The sequence below is a fragment of the Ursus americanus genome, chromosome X, assembly GCF_024610735.1.
Source record: "Ursus americanus isolate L20-20 chromosome X, mUrsAme1.1.p, whole genome shotgun sequence".
Taxonomy (NCBI): Eukaryota; Metazoa; Chordata; class Mammalia; order Carnivora; family Ursidae; genus Ursus; species Ursus americanus.
This window is the reverse complement of record NC_142164.1, coordinates 61,054,257-61,064,677: the sequence shown is the minus strand read 5'-3', so window position 1 is coordinate 61,064,677 and position 10,421 is coordinate 61,054,257.

Sequence of the window (10,421 nt, the reverse complement as noted above, 5' to 3'; positions counted from 1 at the left end):
ATACATTCAATAAGACACCTTGAAGTGCCCCGCTTGGTGGCTAGAATACTGTGGAGCTCAATAAATTTTATTCCTCACCACTTTTCTTTTGCCTTAACACTAGGCCAACATTAGCATACCATCTTTGTATGAGTTTTCTAGTTTTTGTCTCAAGAGCGCTGGTAGCCACAGAAGGAGAGAAACAGTAGAGTTGAGTTAATGGCTTATGCACACAAAGATATATTTTTAGCACTCTTTGTAATTCTAAGAATGACAAAACAAGCATCCATTATAAAAACTGGTTTTATACATACATATATATATATATATATATATATATATATATATATTAGAATGAATAGAATAGAATATATATATAATAGAATGGGAATTTCTTAAGTTGGTACTTCTACAATCACAACAGTATTAAAATGAATAGAATCACAAAATATGACTTTGAAAACCTTTTATAAGTAAGACACTTACGGAAGCCTGTAATATTAAGACTCTCAAGAATAACACACAGGAGGACCCATCTGCTTACAACATTAGTAACCCTTGCTATTATCCACTTTTGTAATTTTTGCAATTCTAGTGGTATTAAAGTGATCTTTCATTGCTTTTTATTGACATATTTCTGAATATTTGTGATGTTGAGAAACTTTTCATATGTTTGGTAGCCATTTGAGCTTTTCTTTCGGTGACTCCTATCTCAATTTTTCTTTTTTTGATTTTCTTTATTTTTTTAGGTACTATAGCTACAACTTTATTTTTTAATTTAAAAAATTTTTTTAAAGTAATATATCTACAACTTTGTTTTCTTCAAGTTTTTATTTAAATTCTAGTTAGTTAAAATATAGTGTAATATTAATTTCAGGAGTAGAATTTAGCAAATTGTCACTTACATATACAACTTCTTTCTACACTTATAAGTCAAGGGACATTAGGGCTGTTTCCATAATTTGGCTATTGCTGATAACACTGTTATAAACATCAGGGAGCACATATCCCTTTGAATCAGTATTTTTTTATCCTTTGGGTAAATGCCTAGTAGTACAATTGCTGGGTCATAGAGTAGCTCTATTTTTAACTTTTTGAGGACCCTTCATACTGCTTTCTGAAGTGGCTGCACCAGTTTGCATTCCCACCAACAGTGCAAGAGGGTTCCCCTTTCTCCACATCCTTGCCAACTTCTGTTGGTTCCTGAGTTGTTAATTTTAGCCATTCTGACAGATACGAGGTGGTATCTCTTTGTAGTTTTGGTTTGTATTTCCCTGATGATGAGTGATGTGGAGCAACTTTTCATGTGTCTGTTGGCCGTCTGTATGTCTCCTTTGGGAAAATATCTCTTCATGCCTTCTGCCCATTTCCTGACTGAATTACTTGTTTTTTGGGCATTGAGTTTGACAGATTCTTTACAGATTTTGGATACAAACCCTTTATCAGATATGTCATTTGCAAATAATCTTCTCCCATTCCAAAGGTTGCCTTTAGTTTTGTTGATTTTGATTGTTTCCTTCACTGTGCAGAAGGTTTTATCTCGATGAAGTCCCGATAGTTCATTTTTGCTTTTGCTTCTCTTGGGTCCAGAGATGTGCCTGGTGAGAAGTTGCTATGGCCAAGGTGAAAGAGATGCTGTCTGTGTTCTCCACTAGGATGTTGATGGTTTCCTATCTCACATTTAGGTCTTTCATTCATTTTGAATTTATTTTTGTGTTTGGTGTAAGAAAGTGGTCAGTTTCATTCTCCTACATTTTGCTGTCCAGTTCTCCCAACACCATTTGTTGAAGAGACTGCCTTTTTTTCCGTTGGATTTTCTTTCCTGCTTTGTTGAAGATTAGTTAACCATGTAGTTGTGGGTCCATTTCCTGCTTTTCTACTCTGTTGATCTTTCTGTCTGTTTTTGTGCCGGTACCACATTGCCTTGATGGCTACAATTTTGAAATATAGTTTGAAGTCTGGAATTGTGATGTCTCCAGCTTTGCTTTTCTTTTTCAAGATTGCTTTGGCTCTTCGGGGCCTTTTCTGGTTCCATACAAATTTTAGGATTGTTTGTTCTATCTCTGTGAAAAATGCTGGTGGTATTTTAAAAAAGATTTTAGTTATTTATTTGAGAGAGAGAAAGCGAGAGAGAGAGAGCAGGTGGGGAGAGGGGCAGAAGGAGAGAGGGGGAGAGAGAATCCCAAGCAGACTCTGCACTGAGTGTGGAGAGTGACATGGGGCTCCATCACGACCCTGATATCATGACCTGAGCCAAAATCAAGAGTCCTATGCTTAAGTGATCGAACCACCCAGGTGCCCTGAATGCTGGTGGTATTTTGATAGGGATTGCATTAAATGTGTAGGTTGCTTTGGGTAATATAGACGTTTTCTCAATATTTGTTCTTCCAAACCATGAGCATGGAATGCTTTGCCATTTCTTTCTGTTATCTTCAATTTCTTTGAAGTGCTCTATAGTTTTCGAGTACAGATCTTTTACCTCTTTGGTTAGATGTATACCTAGGTATCTTATAGTTTTTGGTGCAATTGTAAATGGGATCGAATCCTTCATTTTTTTTCCTGCTGCTTCATTATTGGTGTATAGAAAAGCACCAGATGTCTGTACATTGATTTGGTATCCTGCGAGTTTGCTGAATTCATGTATCAGTTTCAGCAATTTTTTGGTGGAGTCTTTCAGGTTTTCTACATAGAGTATCATGTCCTCTGCAAATAGTGAAAGTTTAACTTCTTCCTTGCCGACGTGGATACCTTTTATTTCTTTGTCATCTGACTGCCGAGGCGAGGACTTCCAATATTATGTTAAATAACAGTGGTGAAAATGGACATCCCTGTCTTCTTCTTGACCGTAGGGGAAAAGCTTTCAGTATTTCCCCATTAGGGATGTTGTTAGCTGTGGAGTTTTTATATTTGGTCTTTATGTTGTTGAGGTATGTTCCGTCTAAACCTACTTTGTTGAGGGTTTTTATCATGAATGGATATTGTCTTTGTCAAATGTCGTTTCTGCATGTATTGAAATGATCATATGATCCTTATTCTTTCTCTTATTGATGTGATGTATCACATTGAATGATTTGCAAATATTGACCAGCCTTGAAAGCCAGGGTTAAGTCCCACTTGTGGGACCAGCAGTACCAGCAGAGTGCAGTGGGGTAGGGCTTGGTGTGAGTGGTTCTGTCCGCCTGTATTGGTGCAGTGCTGCTTACTGACATCAGTTTATGCTGAGGGGTGGGGGAAGGAAATGGGGCCAGCCAGCTCCCTAGTCCCCAGAGAGAGGAGTTCTTGCCTGCTGCTGTCCGGAAGCCCTCTCGGAAGAGTGAACAATCTTCGTGTGTCCCAGGTGTCCTCAGATCGCTGCCTCCACCCTGTCTGCATCCAGGCTGCCTGCCCACTGGACAGCGCAGTGCACCTTGGGGTCTATCCCAGGCAGGCTGGCTGAGTTTTTAAACTCCAGACTTTAGGGACTTGGTGTGGTGGGGACCTGAGCTGGTCCTCTGGGGCAGGGTCTCTCTGTGCTGGGACTGATGCAGGTTTGTCTCAGAAGGACAGTTGCACCAAAGCACAGACGTGTGGAGTTTAGAGTAAAGCACAGCAAAGAGCCAGTGTCCAGATTAGTTGCCCTCAGCAGGAATCTCTGTGTCTGTGCTGTGGGGCAGGGGAGGATAATGGTGCCCCCAGTCTCTTTTGTCCCAGGAGAGGCAATGCCACCTCTCCAAGATGTGTTCCAAGAAGGAGAAACTGTCTTTCCCAGTGCGTTCCAGGGAATCCTCAGATTGGGCTGTCTGCCAGCTGCAGGGTCATCCACAGGAGTACTGCAGCACCCTCAGGGCTCCACACCAGCCACGCTGGGGACCTCTACAGCTCCATCATTTGAGACCAGCTGGTTGTAAAAACTCATGAAAATCAGCCCCTCTCATTTTCCCATTCAATGGCTTTGGGGAAATGCTTTCCTTGTGCAATTCCCTGTGTGCTCTCCCGCCTCTCTCCATGACCGGGGCTCCCTCGCATCTGGAGAACCTGGGATCCATTTCTCCCCCACACCACATCACACCTCCTACCTTCCATGATATGGCCTCTTCTGTCCCTCTAGTTGTGCAGCTTTTTTCTGTCAGTCCTTTGACAGTAGATTGATTTCTTGGGTATTCAGAATGATTTGATATTTAGCTGTCTGTGTTTGAGGGACAACACAAGCCTAGGGTTGTGTTCCTACTACTCCGCTGTCTTAGATCCTCCATTCTCAATTTCCAGATAGGAATGAAATAGTATGGCATTTGTCTTCTCTGACTGGCTTATTTCAGTTAGCATCGTGCTCTCTTGTTAATGCATCCATGTTACTGTAAATGGGATTTCATTCATTTTTATGGCTGAGTAATATTCCATTGATTATATATGTACCACCTCTTCACCATCCATTCATCTTTCAGGGGACACTTGGGCTGCTTCCGTGTTTTGGCTGTTGTAAATCATGCTTCAGTAAACACAGGGGTGCATATATCTTTTTGAATTAGTGTTTTCCATATTCTTTGGGTAAATACCTAGTAGTGTATTTACTGGATCACAAGGTAGTTTTAATTTTAATTTTTTGAGGAATCGCCATAATCTTTTCCACAGTGGCTTGCCTTCCACCAACAGTGCATGAAGGGTCCTTTTTCTCCATATCCTCGCCAATACTTATTGTTTCTTGTGTTTTTGAATTTAACCATTCTGACAGGTATGAGGTGATATCTCACTGTAGTTTTGATTTCTCTTACCCTGATAATTGATAATGTTGAGCATCTCTAAATGTGTCTCTTGGCCACCTATATGTCTTTTTTGGAGAAATGTCCGTTCGTGTCCTCTGTTCATTTTTTTGATTGGATTATGTTTTTTGTTGTTGTTGAGTTGTATAAGTCCTTTATATATTTTGGACACTAACCCCTTATCTGATATATCACTTACAAATATCTCCTATTCAGTAGATCGTCTTTTAGTTTTGTCGATTGTTTCCTTTGCTGTGCAGAAGTTTTTTTTTATTTTAATGTAGTCCCAATCATTTATTTTTGCTTTTACTTCCCTTGCCTCAGGAGACATATCTAGAAAAATGTTGCTACAGCAGATGTTAGAAAATTACTCTCTTCTAGAATTGTTATGGTTTTATGTTGCACATTTAGGTCTTTAATCCATTTTGGATATATTTTTCTGTATGATGTAAGAAAGTGGTCCAGTGTCATTCTTTTGCATGTAACTGTCAAATTGTCCCAACACCATTTGATGAGGAGAATTTTTCCCATTATATATTGTTGCATTCTTTGTGGAAGATTAATTCACCATATAATTGTGGATTTATTTTGGACTTTCTATTCTATTCCATTCCATTGATCTATGTGCCTATTTTTGTGCCACTACCATCTGCATTGATTACTATAGCTTTGTCATGTATCCTGAAATCTGGGATTGTGATACCTCTACTTTTGTTCTTCTTTTTCAAGATTACTTTGGCTCTTTGGAGTGGTTTGTGATTTCATAAAAATTTTAGAACTATTTTTTTTTGATTCTATGAAAAATGCTGTTGGTGTTTTGATAGAAATTGCATTAAACCTGCAGATTATTTGGGATAGTATAGACATTTTAACAATGTTTTTTTCTCCCAAACCATGAGCATAGAATATCTTTCCATTTGATTATGTCATCTTCAATTACTTTCATCCATGTTTTATGATTTTATAGTTTTCAGAGTACAGGTCTTTCACCCCCTTAGGTATTCTTAGGTATTTAACTCTTTTTAGTGCCATTGTAAATGGAATTTTTTTTAAATTTTTCTTTCTGCAACTTCATTATTAGTGTATAAAAATGCAACAGACTTCTGTATGTTGATTTTGTATCCTGTGATCTTACAGGATCTCTGTATAAGTTCCAGTAGTTTTTTTGGTGGAGGCTGTAGGGTTTTCTATATATAGTAGGTCATCTGCAAATAGTCAAAGTTTTACCTCTTCCTTACCAATTTGGATACCTTTTTTTCCTTTTTATTCTCTGATTGTGGCGGCTAGGCCTTCCAGTACCATGTTGAATAGAGGTGCGGAGAGTGGATATCCTTGTGTTGTTCCTGACCATTGAGGAAAAGCTCTCAGTTTTTCCCCATTAAGGATATTATTAGCTGTTGGATTTTTCATATATCGCCTTGATTATATTGTGGTATGGTCCCTCTAAACCTACTTTGTTGAGTTTTTTTTTTCGTGAACAGATCTTGTACTTTGTTAAATGTTTTTTCTGCATCTATTGAAGTGATCATATGGTTTTTATCCTTTCTCTTTTTGATGTGCTATATCACATTTGATTTGCAAATATTGAACCACTCTAGCACCCTTGGTTGTGGTGAATGATTTTTTATTTTTATTTTATTTTTGTTTTAAGATTTTATTCACTTACTTGACAGAGAGAGCACAAGCAGGGGGAGAGACAGGCAAAGGGAGAAGCAGAATCCCTGCTGAGCAAGGAGCCCGATGCAGGGCTCGATCCCAGAACCCCGGCATCATGACCTGAGCTGAAGGCAGATGCTTAACTCAATGAGCCACCCAGGTGTCCCATGAATGATTTTTTAAATGTATTTTTGGATTTGGCTTGCTAATACTTCATTGAAGATTTTTGCATCTATGTTCATCAAAAATATAGGCCAGTAAAACTTTTTTTTAAAGTGTCTTATAGTGGTTTTGGCATCGGGTAAATGCTGACCTCATGTAATAAGTTTGGAAGCTTTTCTTCCCTTTCTATTTTTTGGAATAGTTTGAGAAGAATAAGTATTAATGCTTCTTCAAATGTTTGATATAATTTACCTGTGAGGCCGTCTGGTCCTGGACTTTTGTTTGTTGGGAGTTCTTTGAGTACTGGTTCAATTTCATTGCTGGTAATGAGTCTGTTCTAATTTTCTATTTCTTCCTGATTCAATTTTGGGAGGTTATATGTTTCTAGGAATTTATCCCTTTCTTTTACGATGTCCAATTTGTTAGGATATAATTTTTCACAATATTCTCTTGTAATCCTTTGTTATTTTTGTGCTCTCGGTTATTAATTCTCCTCTTTCATTTCTGATTTTGTCTCTCTCTCTCTCTCTCTTTGATGAGTCTGGCTACAGGTTTATCAATATTTTTGATCTTTTCAAGGACGCAGCTCCTGGTTGCATTGACCTGTTCTGTTGTTTTCTGGTTTTTTTAGGTTTCTATTTCGTTTATTTTTCCTCTAACATTATTATTTCCTTCCTTCTACTGGCTTTGAGTTCTGTTTGTTCTTCTTTTCCTGGCTCCTTTAACTGTAAAGTTAGGTTGTTTATTTGAGATTTTTCTTGCTTCTTCGGGTAGGCCTGTATTGCTATAAACCTCCCACTTGAACTGATGCTGCTGCATCCCAAATATTTTGTACCATCATGTTTTCATTTTCATTTGTTTCCACTTATTTTTTAATTTCCTCTATCATTTCTTGGTTGATGCATTCATTGTTTAGTAGCATGTTATTTAATCTCCATGTATTTGTGTTCTTTCCAGATTTTTTCGTGTGGTTGATTTCTAGTTTCATGCTGTCATGGTTGGAAAAGATGCATAATAATGATTTCAACCTTTCTGAATTTGTTGAGACTCATTTTGTGACCCATGTGATCTCTTTTGGAGAATGTCCTATGTGCACTTGAAAAGAATAGGTATTCTGCTGTTTGAAGATGAAATGCTCTGTATAGGATGAAATGTTCTGTTAGATCCATCTGGTCCACCGTGTTCTTCAAAGCTGCTGTTCCTTGTTGATTTTCCATTTGGATGGTCTATCCATTGACGCAAGTGCGGTGTTAAAGCCCCCTCTTATTAAGGTATATACTACTGATTAATTTCTTCATGTTTGTTATTAGCTGCTTGTTTTGTTTTGGTGCTCCCATGTTGTGTGCATAAATATTTACGGTTGTTATATGTTCTTGTTGAATTGTTCCCTTTATGCTTATATAGCGCCCTTCTTTGTCTCTTGTTGTAGTCTATGTTTTAAAGTCTATTTTGTTTCATATGAGCATTGTTCCCCTAGCTTTCTTTTCACTTCTATATGCTTGTGTCTTTCCAACCTTTCACTTTCTAGCCCTTCACTTTCTTTTTTTTATAATAATTTTTTATTATGTTAGTCACCATACAGTATATCCTTAGTTTTTGATGTAATGTTCCATTCTAGCCCTTCACTTTCAATCTGCCTGTGTCTTTAGATCTGCAATGAGTCTCTTGTAGGCAGCATATACATGGATCTTACCTTTTATCCCTTCTGTCACGCTATGTCTTTCGATTGGAGCTTTGAGTCCATTTACATGCAACATAATTATTTATAGGTATGAATGTATTGCCATTTTGTTACTTGTTTTATGGTTGTTTTTGTAGTTCTCATTTCTTTTCTTCTTTTGCTCTCTTCTCTCGTGGTTTGCTGGTTTTCTTTAGTGATATATGTGGATTCTTTCTCTTTATTTTTTGAATATCTATTGCCAGCTTTTGATTCGTGGTTACCATTAGGTTTCTATGTAACATCTGATGCATGTAGCCATCTATATTAAGTTGATGATTGTTTAAATTTGAACCCGCTCTAGCTATATGGTGCCATACTTTACATCTTTTTATTTTGTGACTCCTTTGACTGATTTTTATAAATATATGTAATTTTACTGCTTTTGTGCTTCCTACTTTTCTTACTCCTATACGGTCTTTCCTATCCACTTATAGTCCCCCTTAATATCTTGCCACGTCTTTCTGGCATGCATAGTTTCTGCTAAAAAACTCACTGAGAGCCTAATGGGGTTTCCTTTGCATGTAACTGTTTTCTTTTCTCTTGCTGCTTTTTAAATGTCCTCTGTATCACTTTTTACATTTTAATGTGTCTTGGTGTGGACCTCCCTGGGTCAATTTTATTGGGGGCTCTGTGTGCATCCTTAATCTGGATTTCCATTTCCTTCCCCATATTGGGGAAATTTTTGACTATTATTTCTTCAAATAAATTTTCTGCCCCATTTTCTCTCTTCTCTTCTTCTGGGATCCCTATAATGTGAATGTTATTATGTTTGATGGTATCACAGAGTCCCTTAGTTAATTCTCATTTTTTTATTATTCTTTTTTCTTTTTCCTGTTCAACTTGATCACTCTCCATTACTTTGTCTTCCAGGTCACTGATCCATTCTTCTGCTTCCTCTAGTCCACTATTTATTTTCTTTGGTGTATTTTTAATTTCAGTTATTGGGTTCTTCATCTCTGACTGGTTCAATTTAATATTTTCTACTTCTTTCCTTGTTGAGGGACTCACTCAGGTCCTCCACTCTTTTCTCAAGTCCAGTGAGTGTCTTTATGATCATTCCTTTAAATTCTCTATCAGGGGTATTACTTATCTCCATTTCATTTAGCTGTCTTGTTGTGACTTTTGTCCTGTTCTTTCATTTAGGAGATATTCCTCTGTCTCCTTGTTTTGTCTAACTCTCTGTGTCTGTTTCTATATGTTAGGAAAGTCAGTTATATCTCCTGCTTTTGAAAGTAGTGGCCTTGTGAAGAAGAGATCCCGTAGTGCTCTGCAGTGCTATATCCTGGTCACCAGAACTTGACACTACATGGGTATGTGAATGTGCCCTACTGTTATGACTGAACCACGTTTGCCTTCAGTTGGGCCATCTGCAGTGGCTCTCTTTGCCTATTACAAGCAGTATCTGCTCCCTGTGTTGATAGTGGGCTAGTCCGGGGCCACCTTGGGCTTGAGTTGAGTCAGACCGCATGTGGTCTGATGTGGGTGTTATCTAGCTATATCCATGAGAGAAGGTGAGCCTAGGATCCTCCTACTTTGTCATCTTCCCCAGAAGTTCATTTTCCCCAAATGTATTCTACAAATCTGATTGCTAACTAATTTGAAAGTAAATAAATGCATATAAATTACAAAACGATTGATCCCGAACCATTGGTTGACAAATTGAAAAAGCCGAATCACCCTCTTCTCAAGTAAAAATCCATACTGTTTTAGTTGTTTCCAGCTATTTATATTTTAATTAAAAGTGAATCTTTTAAAATGTCTTTTTGTTAATAATTTGGTTTGATTTTTCTTTCAAATTAGTGAGTTGGGTTTTTATTTAGACTTCTTCCCAAGCACTTCTACATTTGCAAAATGCAGAATGAATTTACCACATAATATTATTGGATAAATTAGATAATATATGTTATAGGCTGAAATGTGTCCCTCCAGACTTCATACTTGAAGCCCTAGCCACCACTACCTCAGAATGTGAATGTATTTGGTGATAGTTCCAGGAGGGAAGTTTATAGTAATATGGGCTTGCCTCAAGAAGCAAGAAAAATCTCAAATAAACAACTTAACCTTTTACATAAAGGAGCTAGAGAAAGAAGAATAAACAAAACTCACAACCAGCAGAAGGAAGGAAACAATAAAGATTAGAACAGAAATAGATGATATAGAGACTGAAA